The sequence below is a fragment of the Gavialis gangeticus genome, unplaced genomic scaffold (assembly GCF_001723915.1).
Source record: "Gavialis gangeticus isolate Ggan-Ray unplaced genomic scaffold, GavGan_comp1, whole genome shotgun sequence".
NCBI classification, from domain to species: Eukaryota; Metazoa; Chordata; order Crocodylia; family Gavialidae; genus Gavialis; species Gavialis gangeticus.
The window spans coordinates 3640433-3652520 of record NW_017729023.1 but is presented as its reverse complement, the minus strand read 5'-3'; positions in this window follow the sequence as shown (position 1 = coordinate 3652520).

The following is a 12088-nucleotide window of genomic DNA, read 5'->3' as shown; positions in this document are numbered from 1 at the left end:
ACTCACTAGGGGGGACCAGAAGGGTTTGGGGGAGACGCTGTTTCCCCTAGCGCCCGCTGGCATAACAAGGAGTAATGGGCACAAGTTGATGGAGAGGAGGTATAGATTGGACATCCGCAAAAACTACTTCACAGTTAGGGCGGCTAGGAGCTGGAACCAACTTCCAAGGGAAGTGGTGCTGGCCCCTACCCTGGGGGTCTTTAAGAAGAGGCTGGATGCCTACCTGGCTGGACTCATTTGAGTCCTGTTTCTTGTTTTGGGGTTTTTGTTGTTCTCCCGCCCTGGCGGGGGGTCGGGCTAGAAGATCTACTAGGTCCCTTCCGACCCTTAATCTATGAATCTATGAGTCTATGAATGGGGTTCTGCTCTGTGACTGGGTTTCTGAGGCGGTGTGCCCAAATTTATACTTGTATTTAAATTTACATACCAAGTAATCTACTGGGACTAAAATTCTACTAAAATTCCTGTTTATAATTAAGAACATGCATTAAATTGCTGCAGTATTGTGTTCTTAATCTGATAATCTAGTGGTTTCTCAATCCTATTAAATTAAAATTTTAATTTTCCACATGGTTTTTACTTGAGGTGAGTTAAATTTGGCACTTCAGCACTAGAGGACATGCATGGAAAGAAAACGGCAAAAAACAAATGCTCAAATGTTTTATTAACTCACTCCTTTGACATTCCATCACATCTGGGAGAAAGCTCAGGGTTTAGGTAGGGGTAACCTTTATTTTTTTCTGGTATTTTCTTGCAATACATCTACTCTTTTGTGAAGCCTGATTCTCTTCTCACTTATACCAATTTAAATCAATGTAATTCCACTGGCTACACTGCATTTATTCCTGAATAACACCAATGAAATAAGATTAGATTTATAATGTTTAGCCCCTCAGTAAGTAACAGCTCAAAGCTCATTCTCTTTCATCATATCATTAGCAAGTAGTACAAAGCCAATTTATTGCTGTCAAGTAAGCCTTTATAAATGGTTACCATAGCCTCTGTCTAACCTAAAACCTTCTCTCCATTTATTTTCCCCTGGTCATGGAAGGAGGTGGAACAGAGGGAAATAGCGATGTCAATAGCATAACAAAGTCAGAGTTCTCATGTGGGTCTGGAGACCCTGTGAAGTTGAACTGAAGTAATGGTTCACCATAAGCTAGGCAAGAAATAAGGGCCATAGACTTCACAATGGTGTTATCCCTCCTGCTGCTTAGTTTTGTGGGTTTCTCTCCTGGTACACAACTCAAAGTACTTTGAGAGTGTCTCTCCTTATCTCCTTTCAGTGTATTTTGTAATATTTATGGTATAATGGAGTGTCTAATTTCCAGATATACTGACCTGCTTAAAGCATGCACACACTGTGTAAAGCAACAGATCATACCCAATACGTGCACAGACTGAAGCCTTAAAACCTATGGGTCCACACTGCTCTTAAACTAATGAAACTCCTCTGACTTTGGTGAAATTATTCCTGATTTACACTGGTGCATCTACACATGCAATGAATGTGAAGCAATAAACTGTGAAGCAGTTTGAGCCAAAGAAAACTACTCCCAGGTGCAACACCTACATGTGCAACCTCCCAGCCTCTGGGTGGCAGTATCGGGCAAGGAGAGGCTGGCTTGTGTGGAGCCATGTGGCTAGGTGGTAGGCAGGAGTATAGCCGCTGGCTGGCTGGTCTGAGTGGGTGCAATTTATGCCCATTGTCAGCATCTACACATGTGTTTAATTGTAGTAAATTACCCCAGCATAGTACTGTTTTACTGCAGCATTGATTAGTTTACTTTGGCCTAATAAGGTAGAATGTGTAGATGGTGATACTTTACTCCACAGCTATTTTGTCTACGCTGCAGTTAAGCACATGTGTATACGCAGCCACTGGGGCAAATGAGCTCAGAAACAGGCCATGGATACATCAAGCTGCACCTCTAAGTATTTCTCACCTTGCTTTCAGTGTTAGCAATTTTAGCCATCACAGAAGAGACACAGAACCTTCAACTCAACTCCTAGCCAAGTTAACTAGTAAAAGGAACCAGTTTTCAAATCTGTTTGCAGGCAGTGTTAATCTGCTGGACCTACTTCATCCTTGAGGTGAATCTGCTGGACATCCTTCATCCATGAGAGCAGGGGCAATAGGAAGAAAGCCCCCAAAATAGCTATTTCTCCCTCCCTTCTGCTGAGGCTGCAGAAGATTTTGCAGTGATGTAGGACAGTGGTTATCAGCATTTTTAGACTGAAGGCATTAGACTCAGGGCCAGCTCTTAGTTTTCAGAAAAATAGTAGAGCAATTCTTCAGTTGCAAAAAACTCAGAAAAACCACATCAGGTCAGGATGTTTTTGATATTCTGAACTACAATTTGAAGTCTCTAGGTTTATCTTGTGAATCACATTTGTACACCTAACAGTGCAAACATTGTGTGGCACCCTGCAACACCCTTGAAAAGATCTCCAGGCACCCCAGGTTCTGCAGCACCCTGGTTGATCCTGGCTGACATGGGATCCCTGGTCATTTGACCTATTTTCTACTTTTTGTATGATTTCTTCTTCAATTTCAAGTTATTAAGGATGCCTGTCCACAAGCACGGAGGCTGCTCCAACGTGGTGTAATTACAGTGTGTTGGAGCAGACTTGATTAATTGAGTCTGCTGGAGTGTGGTAATTAAAGCGCTCCAGAAGCCTCATGTGTCTCAGCATCCCTGCACTTAAAAATGGCGGTGGTGGGGCTTGAACTAAAGCTCATTGAATGAGCTTTAGTTCAAGCACCCTGCCACCATTTTTAAGCATGGGGATGCTGATACGTGAGATGTGGTGCTTTAATTACAGTGCTCTCCGAGCCATTCTAATTAAAGTACACCCCTTCCCCCGCCACCACCACAGCACGTGTCAAAGTGCCCTAAGATCTTATAACCTAGTTAAGTTGGTCTCCTATTACACTCTCTAGCTTGCCTATGCATTGGGATCATTTGTACTTATGCTCTTAATAATGTTTCAGTAAGACATTGTCAACTTTCCTGAACTTCTTTATTGCTTAGACTTGCTCCTCATAGGTTCTTATCTACAAAAGCTCCCAATTCACCGAAGCCTGCTTTTATGAAATCCATTGCTTCTTGTTTCTCTTTTCCCTTCTACGAAACATGAATTTAATTGTTTCATGATCCCTGTCACCAAATTGCCTTCCACTTCCAGTCTCAGCCAGGCCCTTTTAGCCAGAATCAAATCTAGAAAAACTCCTTTCACTGCATTCTCCACTTTTTGCTTTAGAAGGCTGGCCTGGAGACTTTCCAAAACCTTGTTGAATTATGTTTCCTGCTTTATTACTGCCTCAGCAGATGTCTAAGTAACATCCTTCACAGCCACCAAGTCCTACATTTTTCTTGGCTGACATTTCACCCAGATAGCCTCATTCAGTTGATCTTCATTCTTTGATGTTCTATGGTAACCCCCCACCATAACATCCCCCTTGTTCTTCTCTCCTTTTCCTTTACCCAGATACTTTTAACAGGTCTGTCTCCAATACCAAACTAGGCTTCAGCACAAAGTGTGTGCCTCCTTGACACAGAAGTGAAACCTTTCCTTTTTCCCCTTTTCTGTTCTTGAACAAGCTGTACCTTCCTATATCAATATTGCAGTCATGTGAATTACCTCCCTGAGTCTCTGCTATGCCAGTTTAGTCCTAATGTTGACTATTCTAACACTTCCAGTTCCTCATATTTATATTGAGGAATACTCGTGCCACACATACTCTGGCATGCAGCAGGTTATCCTGGGTCGGGTAGGGAGAGTGGGGCCAGCACTATGCTGGTCCCAGTAGCCTTACCTGGGGTCCTGGGGGGCTCTAAGGGCTGCAGCCATGTCAGGAAGCCTGGCCAGAAGCTGGGATGTGGCTCTGGTCAGCCAGGCTCCAGTTTTGGGTGGCGTACACTGCTGCCACATATGCTGCCCTGCTTTTTTTTTTTGGTGTGAGTTTTTCTGACCACAGGATCTCCTGGAGTCCCCCCTGCCCATGCTGCAAGGTAGCAGCATGAGGAATGACTGCATGTGCAGTGTCTGGTGCCTCAGGTGGGTCTGCAGCACCACATACCTTACAGCCGTGCTCACCTGGGCACAGGAAGACTGTGGTAATTAGGGTTTGTAAATTAGGGTTTGTAAATTTTCAAGAGAGTTAGTATATTGTCTCTGGTAGTGCTGGATGCTTCAAAAAGTGGGGCATAATCCCCAGGGTTGGCAGATCTAGCATTCAGAGGGTGCATCTACATGTTCATTAATGAGTGTTTGCTAATGCGCATTAAATTTAGTACCTCCACTGTGAGGTAGTAGAAAAAGGCACATTAACCTATTTTAACACACATTAGTGAAAGCAGACTTTTTTGTGACAATTTAATGTGCACTAAAATAGGCTAATTCACATTAAAGGGCATTAAAGTCGATGCACCCACTTGTCTTATAATGGATTATTTTAATTGCCTATTCATCAGAGACTGGTGTAAACCTGGAAGCATGGCATTTGTATCCCTTCCTTACTCTTTTTATAGCACTGATACTGGTTGTATTCGTATAACTTAGTTAAGTCCCTTATTTATCACTATTCCTCTCTTTCCTTCCTTCATGGAGCTGATTCTGGGTGCAGAACTATGGTGTCAGTAAATATCTTTAATCTGCCCCAGGCTTACTGTCAGCAAAGCACTTGGCCAATGTGGAAATCATCCCCAAAGGCTCACAATGTGACACGCTGGAAGCTATGTAAGCAGAAACAGAGGATTTTACAAAGCAGTAGCCAGCTGGATATATGCCTTATGAGAGCCACAATTACCAGCCTTAAAGAATGAAGCCCTCTTTTAACCTATAGATAGCCATTCTCCTCCTAGCTATTCTGTTTTCCTACCATTTTAGGAGTTCTGCAGACCTCTTGGCACATGCCATTACCTGAGAACAAACTGTTTTGGAGGAGCAGGAGTACATTTCCGCAGAAGGTACTTAACTGATAGAGCTCCTATATCCCACTAGACTGGAGCTTTACAAGAGGGCATCTGTCATATGGAATTCCAGCCCTACATGCTTAGGAGATAAGAAGGGCAGCTGTCTGCTTTTGCCAGCTTCTCAGTCTTCAGACCCTAGATACAGCAAGATCTGATGAATCCACCAGGGGTTTAGGATTCTTTGTACTGCCAGTGATTTCCCTGCTCACTGAGGCTAGAAATAAACCTTGCCTAATGGAGTGATTCAGCTGTGCCCCAATGTGTGACAGCACAGCTGATCCACTTCACTGGGCAAAACACACCTTGACAGTGTGGGACAAGGGGCCATGTGATTTTTCTGCTGCCCCACACCCATGTCACAGGTCTGGGGCAGTGGGGAAAGTAGGGTTTTCCCTGCCCAGCCAGCCCCATGGGGCTGGTTGATCAGGGAAAGTGCCACAAACTAATATATATCTGCTGAAATAAAGCAGCGGAGTCTATTACTACCTTTTGTTATGCCACTGATTTTTTTCTGTCATATGGTGCAACAAAGGGTAAGGACCTCTATTTGCTCAGTGTATGTGCTACTTTAAACATTTTTAAGGCAATACATATGAGAAGTCAGATGACATCTGTTTCCACCCTGAGGCTTCTGAGATCTGTAGCTCACATGAAAACTTCTGAAGTGTCATCCAGACTATAGAAAGCTGAAAGTGTTATGCAGCCACAGGCTATATTAACCTATTAACCTGTTGCCAGCTTTGGCCATTGAGGGGTGGGGGAAGAGCATTCAACTTAGCTGCAGAAGTGTGGTTTAAGCATGTTCTTTAATGATCACAAAATGAACCTCTTCAGATATTACAACCAGTTTGGTGAGTAAAATGAAGTAATTAATATGTCCGGCTAAACCATTGGTGGGGTCAAATTAGACAGAACAAAATGCCTAGCTAGAAACAACATTTAAGAAAGCCTTAAGACAATGGTCCAAACATAGTATATTATAGTTCTGGCATAAGAATGCCAACAATACTGATTGACATAATTAATGTATTAGACATAGTTCTATTATAATAGATTTTTGTTAAGCTCCTTAGAAAAGTAGTAAAAGTAAAGTCAGTCTTATCCCAGGAAACTATAAAATAAGGGGAAAAGATAACAGGAAGGTAATTTTTCAAAATAGTTAAGAGAGTAAGTCTTCCCTTCACCCACCTGTAATTTTCACAAGGATATAAATTCTAGCTAACTGATGCTTTACAACGCTATGAATGAACTGGTTTAGTGCTGTTCCCTAAATCTTAGTGAGACAAAGAAAATGTAAATAAACCAATTAGAGAGTGCTTGTGAGAGAAAGCCACATATAAAAACCCCAGGGTATAAACTAGAGGGAATAATGGAGGATTCAGCAAATCCAGGAAGACCTGCTGACCTGAATGTCATTTTCCTTCTCCTTCCTGAGTCTTTCCAGGTGGTATTGATGAGAATTTATTGCATATCCAGAAGTACCCAAAAGTTCACTGGGATAGAGGTGTATCTTGTGGTTTGGGGGTATAAACAATAAAAGAGCAGCTATAGACCTGCCTCTTGCCTCTTTTATCAGTAGCCAACTTACTGACATCTGTAATCCAGGTAGCAAAAGAGAATCATAATGCTAGTTGTTGGGTTGTGAGGAAACATGATTGATGAACATATTCCAGCTCGCCCTTGGTCCTAGCACATCACTTCCTATGTGTTTGGGGATGAGATAGCACTGACCAACCAGCTGACATACCTGCAAGTTCAAAGGGAGTTATGTAGCTAAAGAATCCCTCCTGGCACTTGAGCATAGGTGGAAAAAACCAAATCTTTGTATTCCCCAGTGATTGCATATTGAGTTACTCTAAGTACAGGGTGGCTATATGTTACATGGGTCATACACAGTGAAGTGATACTAAAATGTCAGTCCATTCCTTCTAGAGAGCTACATGGCATTTGGCCAGGTAGTCTCTTTGGTTTTGCTGTATAGAAACACCAGTGGAAGGAACAGAGATATCTGGACTTTTACCACATTTTGTAATCACCATGGTTAGGATGCAGAATATGATCTTAAAAGCTGCACATCCTTAGAGAGAGAATCTCCATATCAGGCATGCACACGTATTTCTGCAATACAATAGATACATGAGTAACGTTGAACATAAATTTCTGTGACTTGGATCTTTTTGTCTGAGATGCTAATTCTGCTGTCATGCACCCCAGTGTGAATGAGAAGTAACATCAAGGAAGCCACAGTGATATCCCTGTGAAAAAACAGCCAAATTAGATCAGAGTTAGTGCCTAGGTATCATTTAGGCATGGACAAAATGAAGCCTCCTGAAAATGAACCACCAGGCCAAATTATGCAGTTATTTAGACTTGTGCCACTTCAGTGAAGCCAATGGAATGTAAAAAAGGAGGCCTGGAAGTCATATTTAGTCTACTCTTGGAAGTTTTTATTTCATTCTCTCAAGATATTAACATTATTCTGAACAAAGTGTCCATTCAATGCCTGAGAAACATTAAAGGATACCTAGCAAGTCTGCATAGACCCTGAGGCTAAATGGGTGAAGATGGTAATTAACAGGATCTTACACAGATATTGATCACAATTGCCTTGTTACTGCAATATTTCTCCCAACAGCATATTTTCAAAGATCTTTTGAAGAGAAATTATCCAGATATTACTTGCACTGTAAACACTTACGTGTATGTTATCTTTATTATTTGTTATCTGAAGGCCTATTTAAGCAACACAATGCCAGGACATCTAGAAAGATGAGAATTAGCAATGTTCAGTATCAGTGCTGGGTCACCCATGGCCTTCTCCTCCCAGCACTGATACTGCCCAGCCCAGCCCACCCGCCTGTTGGGAAAAGCCCGGCGCAGACCCAACCCCAGCCCACAGTGGCAGCCTGCCCTGCCCCATGCAGATCTGGGGGCACACACACCCCCGTGCCTCCTGGGCTGCGTGTAGCATCAGGAGCTGCACCTTCCAGATGAGCCGCTTGTAGCTCTGTGCCTGCCGCAGGCCCAGGCTGCCCCAGCCCTACTGCCTTTCTCTCCACTGCTTGTGCACCCTTCCCCACCCCTGCTGCAGCTGCTGGAAGCCCACAGCTGGGCTGCCTTGCAGCCCTACCGCTGCCTTGCATTTGTGGGGGCTAAGCCCTGTTAGCACCCCCACCTTTTGCTGCCTATGCTCATCAACCATCTTCAGAAACACAGAGACAAGCAATCATGGAAGACAATCATCCTCAACTATGAAGGACTGCCAAAGATGAGCATGAAACTTTCTCACCTTTCTCACCTTTTTCTTTCTTTGGTTGATTGCTGATTTTGGAACATTTTGAGGATTATCATCACAATTAAATGAGACAGAGACATTTTCTGAATAAAACCTGGGCCCTGCTTTTATTCAAAATTATGCAACCTAATTTTAAAATTATCTACAATTACATGGCTGCTTGCATGGCTGCATAGTTGCATTGCAAATGGACCTGAGTATAAGAGAATGAAGAGTAACTACTACATTAAATCTTAACTGAAGAGAGATTACAATGTAAATAGCTTTCATTCTATTGGTAGGATGTGGCTCTATGGAAGTATGCATAAGGTTTGCAACACACTTCTGTGATGTGGTTTACCTCTCAGCTGAAATAAATGCCACACTGCATTTCTGGTTGTAACATGTCATCTACTCTGGGTCACTCAGCACCAGAAAAGCTATCATGTGACAGGCCTCCTTCTTTATTGACGCAAAATACTGGCAACCCCTTCTGATCAGATGACACAACATGCAGTAGGAAATGAGAAATGCAGGACAAATGTATTGTTTCAAACACAAACAAGTACAATAGGAGTTTGTTAGGACAATACAGTTTCAGATGGTTTATACCTCATGCTACTATTTTACTTATTGTCAGACAGACATCCTATCTAGTACAGAAATAGCAGGAAATGCTAGGGACAGAATTAAGAAGCATAGCAGCTAGCAGTGAAGAGATCTATGATAAAACTTAGAAATCTGTGAGATATTGGACATATTTACCAAAAGTATATATACCTACCCAGAACCAGACCTGCAAATCAAAAGGTGCACTATTCTGAAGAGGTCTCCTGAGTTTCCAGTGTCTAATGATATGCATTTTTGAACTACAAAAATTAAGGCCTTAATGATTTCTCTTTGGACTTGGCATCTGTCATTTGCTTTCTGTCCTTGACAGTGAAATCGGTGAGCACAATGTTGGGTTTCCTGTCCCTCGATGTCAAATAACCCAATCAAGAGTTTTATTTCCTGTTGGGGAACACTCTGTCTTGGTGTTAGGAAATTTCAGCTCTGATTGCGTTTCTGAACTTCTGGAGTAACAACAGGGCATGATGACCAACTATGAAAAAAAAGAAGCAGAAGGCACAAAATCTGTGACCACAAAATAGATAAAAGCATGAGTTTTCATGTCAAGACAATAGAATCTTCCTATGTCACACAGCATCCTCTGCTGGGGATTTAAAGTGTTGTACAGAATTGTTATACTGTATAGAATATGCTGGATACCAAGAAAGTAAAATACATGCCCCTTGGTGGACCAGCAAAGATCAGTGAATCAGTCAAAGATCTGTGGATGTTAAAGCATGAGTCCTTATTATCTGAGATAAAAGGCCCAGATTTGCTAGACTGTAGCAGACCTATTGACTCTGTATGGCAGAACCATCATTAGAAGGCTACTGAGTGGGTATGGGTCCCAAAGATTTACATGGGGAAAAAAGGAAGATATATATCTCCCTGGCACCATCACTCAGGGCCATAAATAAAAAGAAAATTCTCTCCACCCTCCCTTTGGGACTCCTATCCCCATTTATATTTTCCCCCTTCAAACCTCTCACTTCTTACTGTTTCACTTTTCCTTTTTTTGGTCAGTTTTCATATCAAAGTTTCATTCACTAATGGTTCCCTAGCCAGTTAAAATAGGTGTTATTATCTTACAGATAAGATAAAAACTTGAGAAGTGCCATATTAGGTCAGACCAACAGTCCATCTATCTCAGTATTCTGCCTCCAAGGGTGGATCTAGAATTTTGAAAAGGGGGTGAATATGGTAAGGTGTATTATCACACATAAAATAGCACATATTTTTCTCCAGGTAAAAATAAACTAGAAGCTTTACTAATACAATAGGATTCTAGGGTTGTATTATTCTGTTTGATTGAAGCAAATACATATATAACTTAATTGGAATGAGTTAAAAACCATCTGCATAGCTGTGAAACAGAAACAGCTAACAGACAGTAGAACTGTGGGACAAAGGATAACTTGACTGGTGGAACATCAAGACCATTTCAGAGAAAAGAGGGTTGTTAACACCTGTGGAATGCAGAGTTTAGAAGGGATCAGGTGGGTTATAATGAGCCATGAAGTAAAGTCACTCCATCAGCACTTCTTGACTAAAAATGGTACTGCTACTGCCAGACAGTTGGTTTTAAACTTTGGGTAGACCAGGAATCAAAGGATGGTGCAAGTGCACCAGAGCACCCCTCCTGAATCCACTCATGCCTGTCCCAAAAGGTGGCAGCAGTAGATACCAGAAGAAGAGCACTGACCTGGAAAGAACAAGAGCAGGACTGATCGACTCCTGGCTCATGGACCAGACTTGGCCCATGGTACCATATCATCTTCTCTATGGGGCTTCCCATGGATCCAAAAATTTGGTGGTGGAGTCACTCCCCTGATACCAAGTTTCCAGACCCATGGGGAGCCCCTGTGTTAGATTGGGTGCCTGATCCCAGGGTGCAGGGCTGGGTGGGGGCATTGGGCCCTGGGGCCTAATTCTGGTGTGTATGGGCAACACTGGGCCCAGAGCCCAGTCCCAATATGGGAGGCTGGGATGGGACATTGTTCCAAGAAGGATTGCTAGGAAGAGACGTGATCCCCCTTATGAAGAAAGGGAAGAGCATCTTTGCATACAGGCTTGCTAACCTAGTAAGGAGGGCTTTAAACTAGGTTCACCAGGGGATGGAGACTACAGCCCTGAGAGAAGTGAAGAAGCAGGAGACCTGGAGGAAGCACATGGAGGAGGGGGCAACAGGGGAAGCTTCCTCATTCCTCTTCAAAAAGTAGGGCAATTGGCTAGTTACCTCAGGTTTCTGTACATGAATACACCGAGCCTGGGAAACAAGCAGGAAGAATTGGAAGTCCTTGCACAGTCAAGGAACTATGACACGATTGGAATAACAGAGGCTTGGTGGGAGAGCTCATGTGACTGGAGTACTGTCATGGATGGGTACAAACAGTTCAGGAAGGGCAGGCAGGGGAGAAGAGGAGGAGGAGTTATACTCTATGTAAAAGAGCTTTATGATTGCTCAGAGCTCCAGTATGAAACTGGAGATAGGCCTATTGAAAGTCTTGAGGTTAGGGTTAGTGGGAAGAGCAACAAGAATGTTGTTGTGGTGGGTGTCTGCTATAGGCCACCAGACCAGGAGGCTGAGGTAGATGACACGTTCTTCCAACAGCTAGTTGAAGCTTCCACATCATAGGTCCTTGTTCTAATCAGGGACTTCAATCAGCCTGACATCTTCTGGGAGGGCAATACAGCAGTGCATTAAGAAGCAGGCAGTCTAGGAAGTCTTTGGAGAGATTTGGAGACAACTTCCTGGTGCAAGTGTTAGACCAACCAGGGGCCTGGTGGAGGAACAAACCATCCCGATGTGCAGAAAGACTAGCAAGTATGGCAGAAGAGCAGCTTGGCATACCAGGGAACACTTCAGTGAGCTAAAACACAAAAAGGAAGCTTACCAGAAGTGGAAAAGAACAAACAACTAGAGAGGAGTATAAGAGCATTGCTCGGGCATGTAGGGATGAAATCAGGAAGGCCAAAGCACAATTGGAGTTGCAGTTGGCAAGGGATATGAAGGGTAACAAGAAGGGTTTTTACAAGTATGTCAGCAATAAGACGAAGATCAGGGGAAGTGTGGGTCCTTTACTTAATGGTGGAGGCAAACTAGTGACAGATGATGAGGAAAAGGCAGAAGTACTTAGTGCCTTTTTCACTTCAGTCTTCAAAGGCAAGGTCAGCTCCCAGACTACTGCACCTGTCAGCACAGTCTGGGGAGGAGGAGAACAGCCAA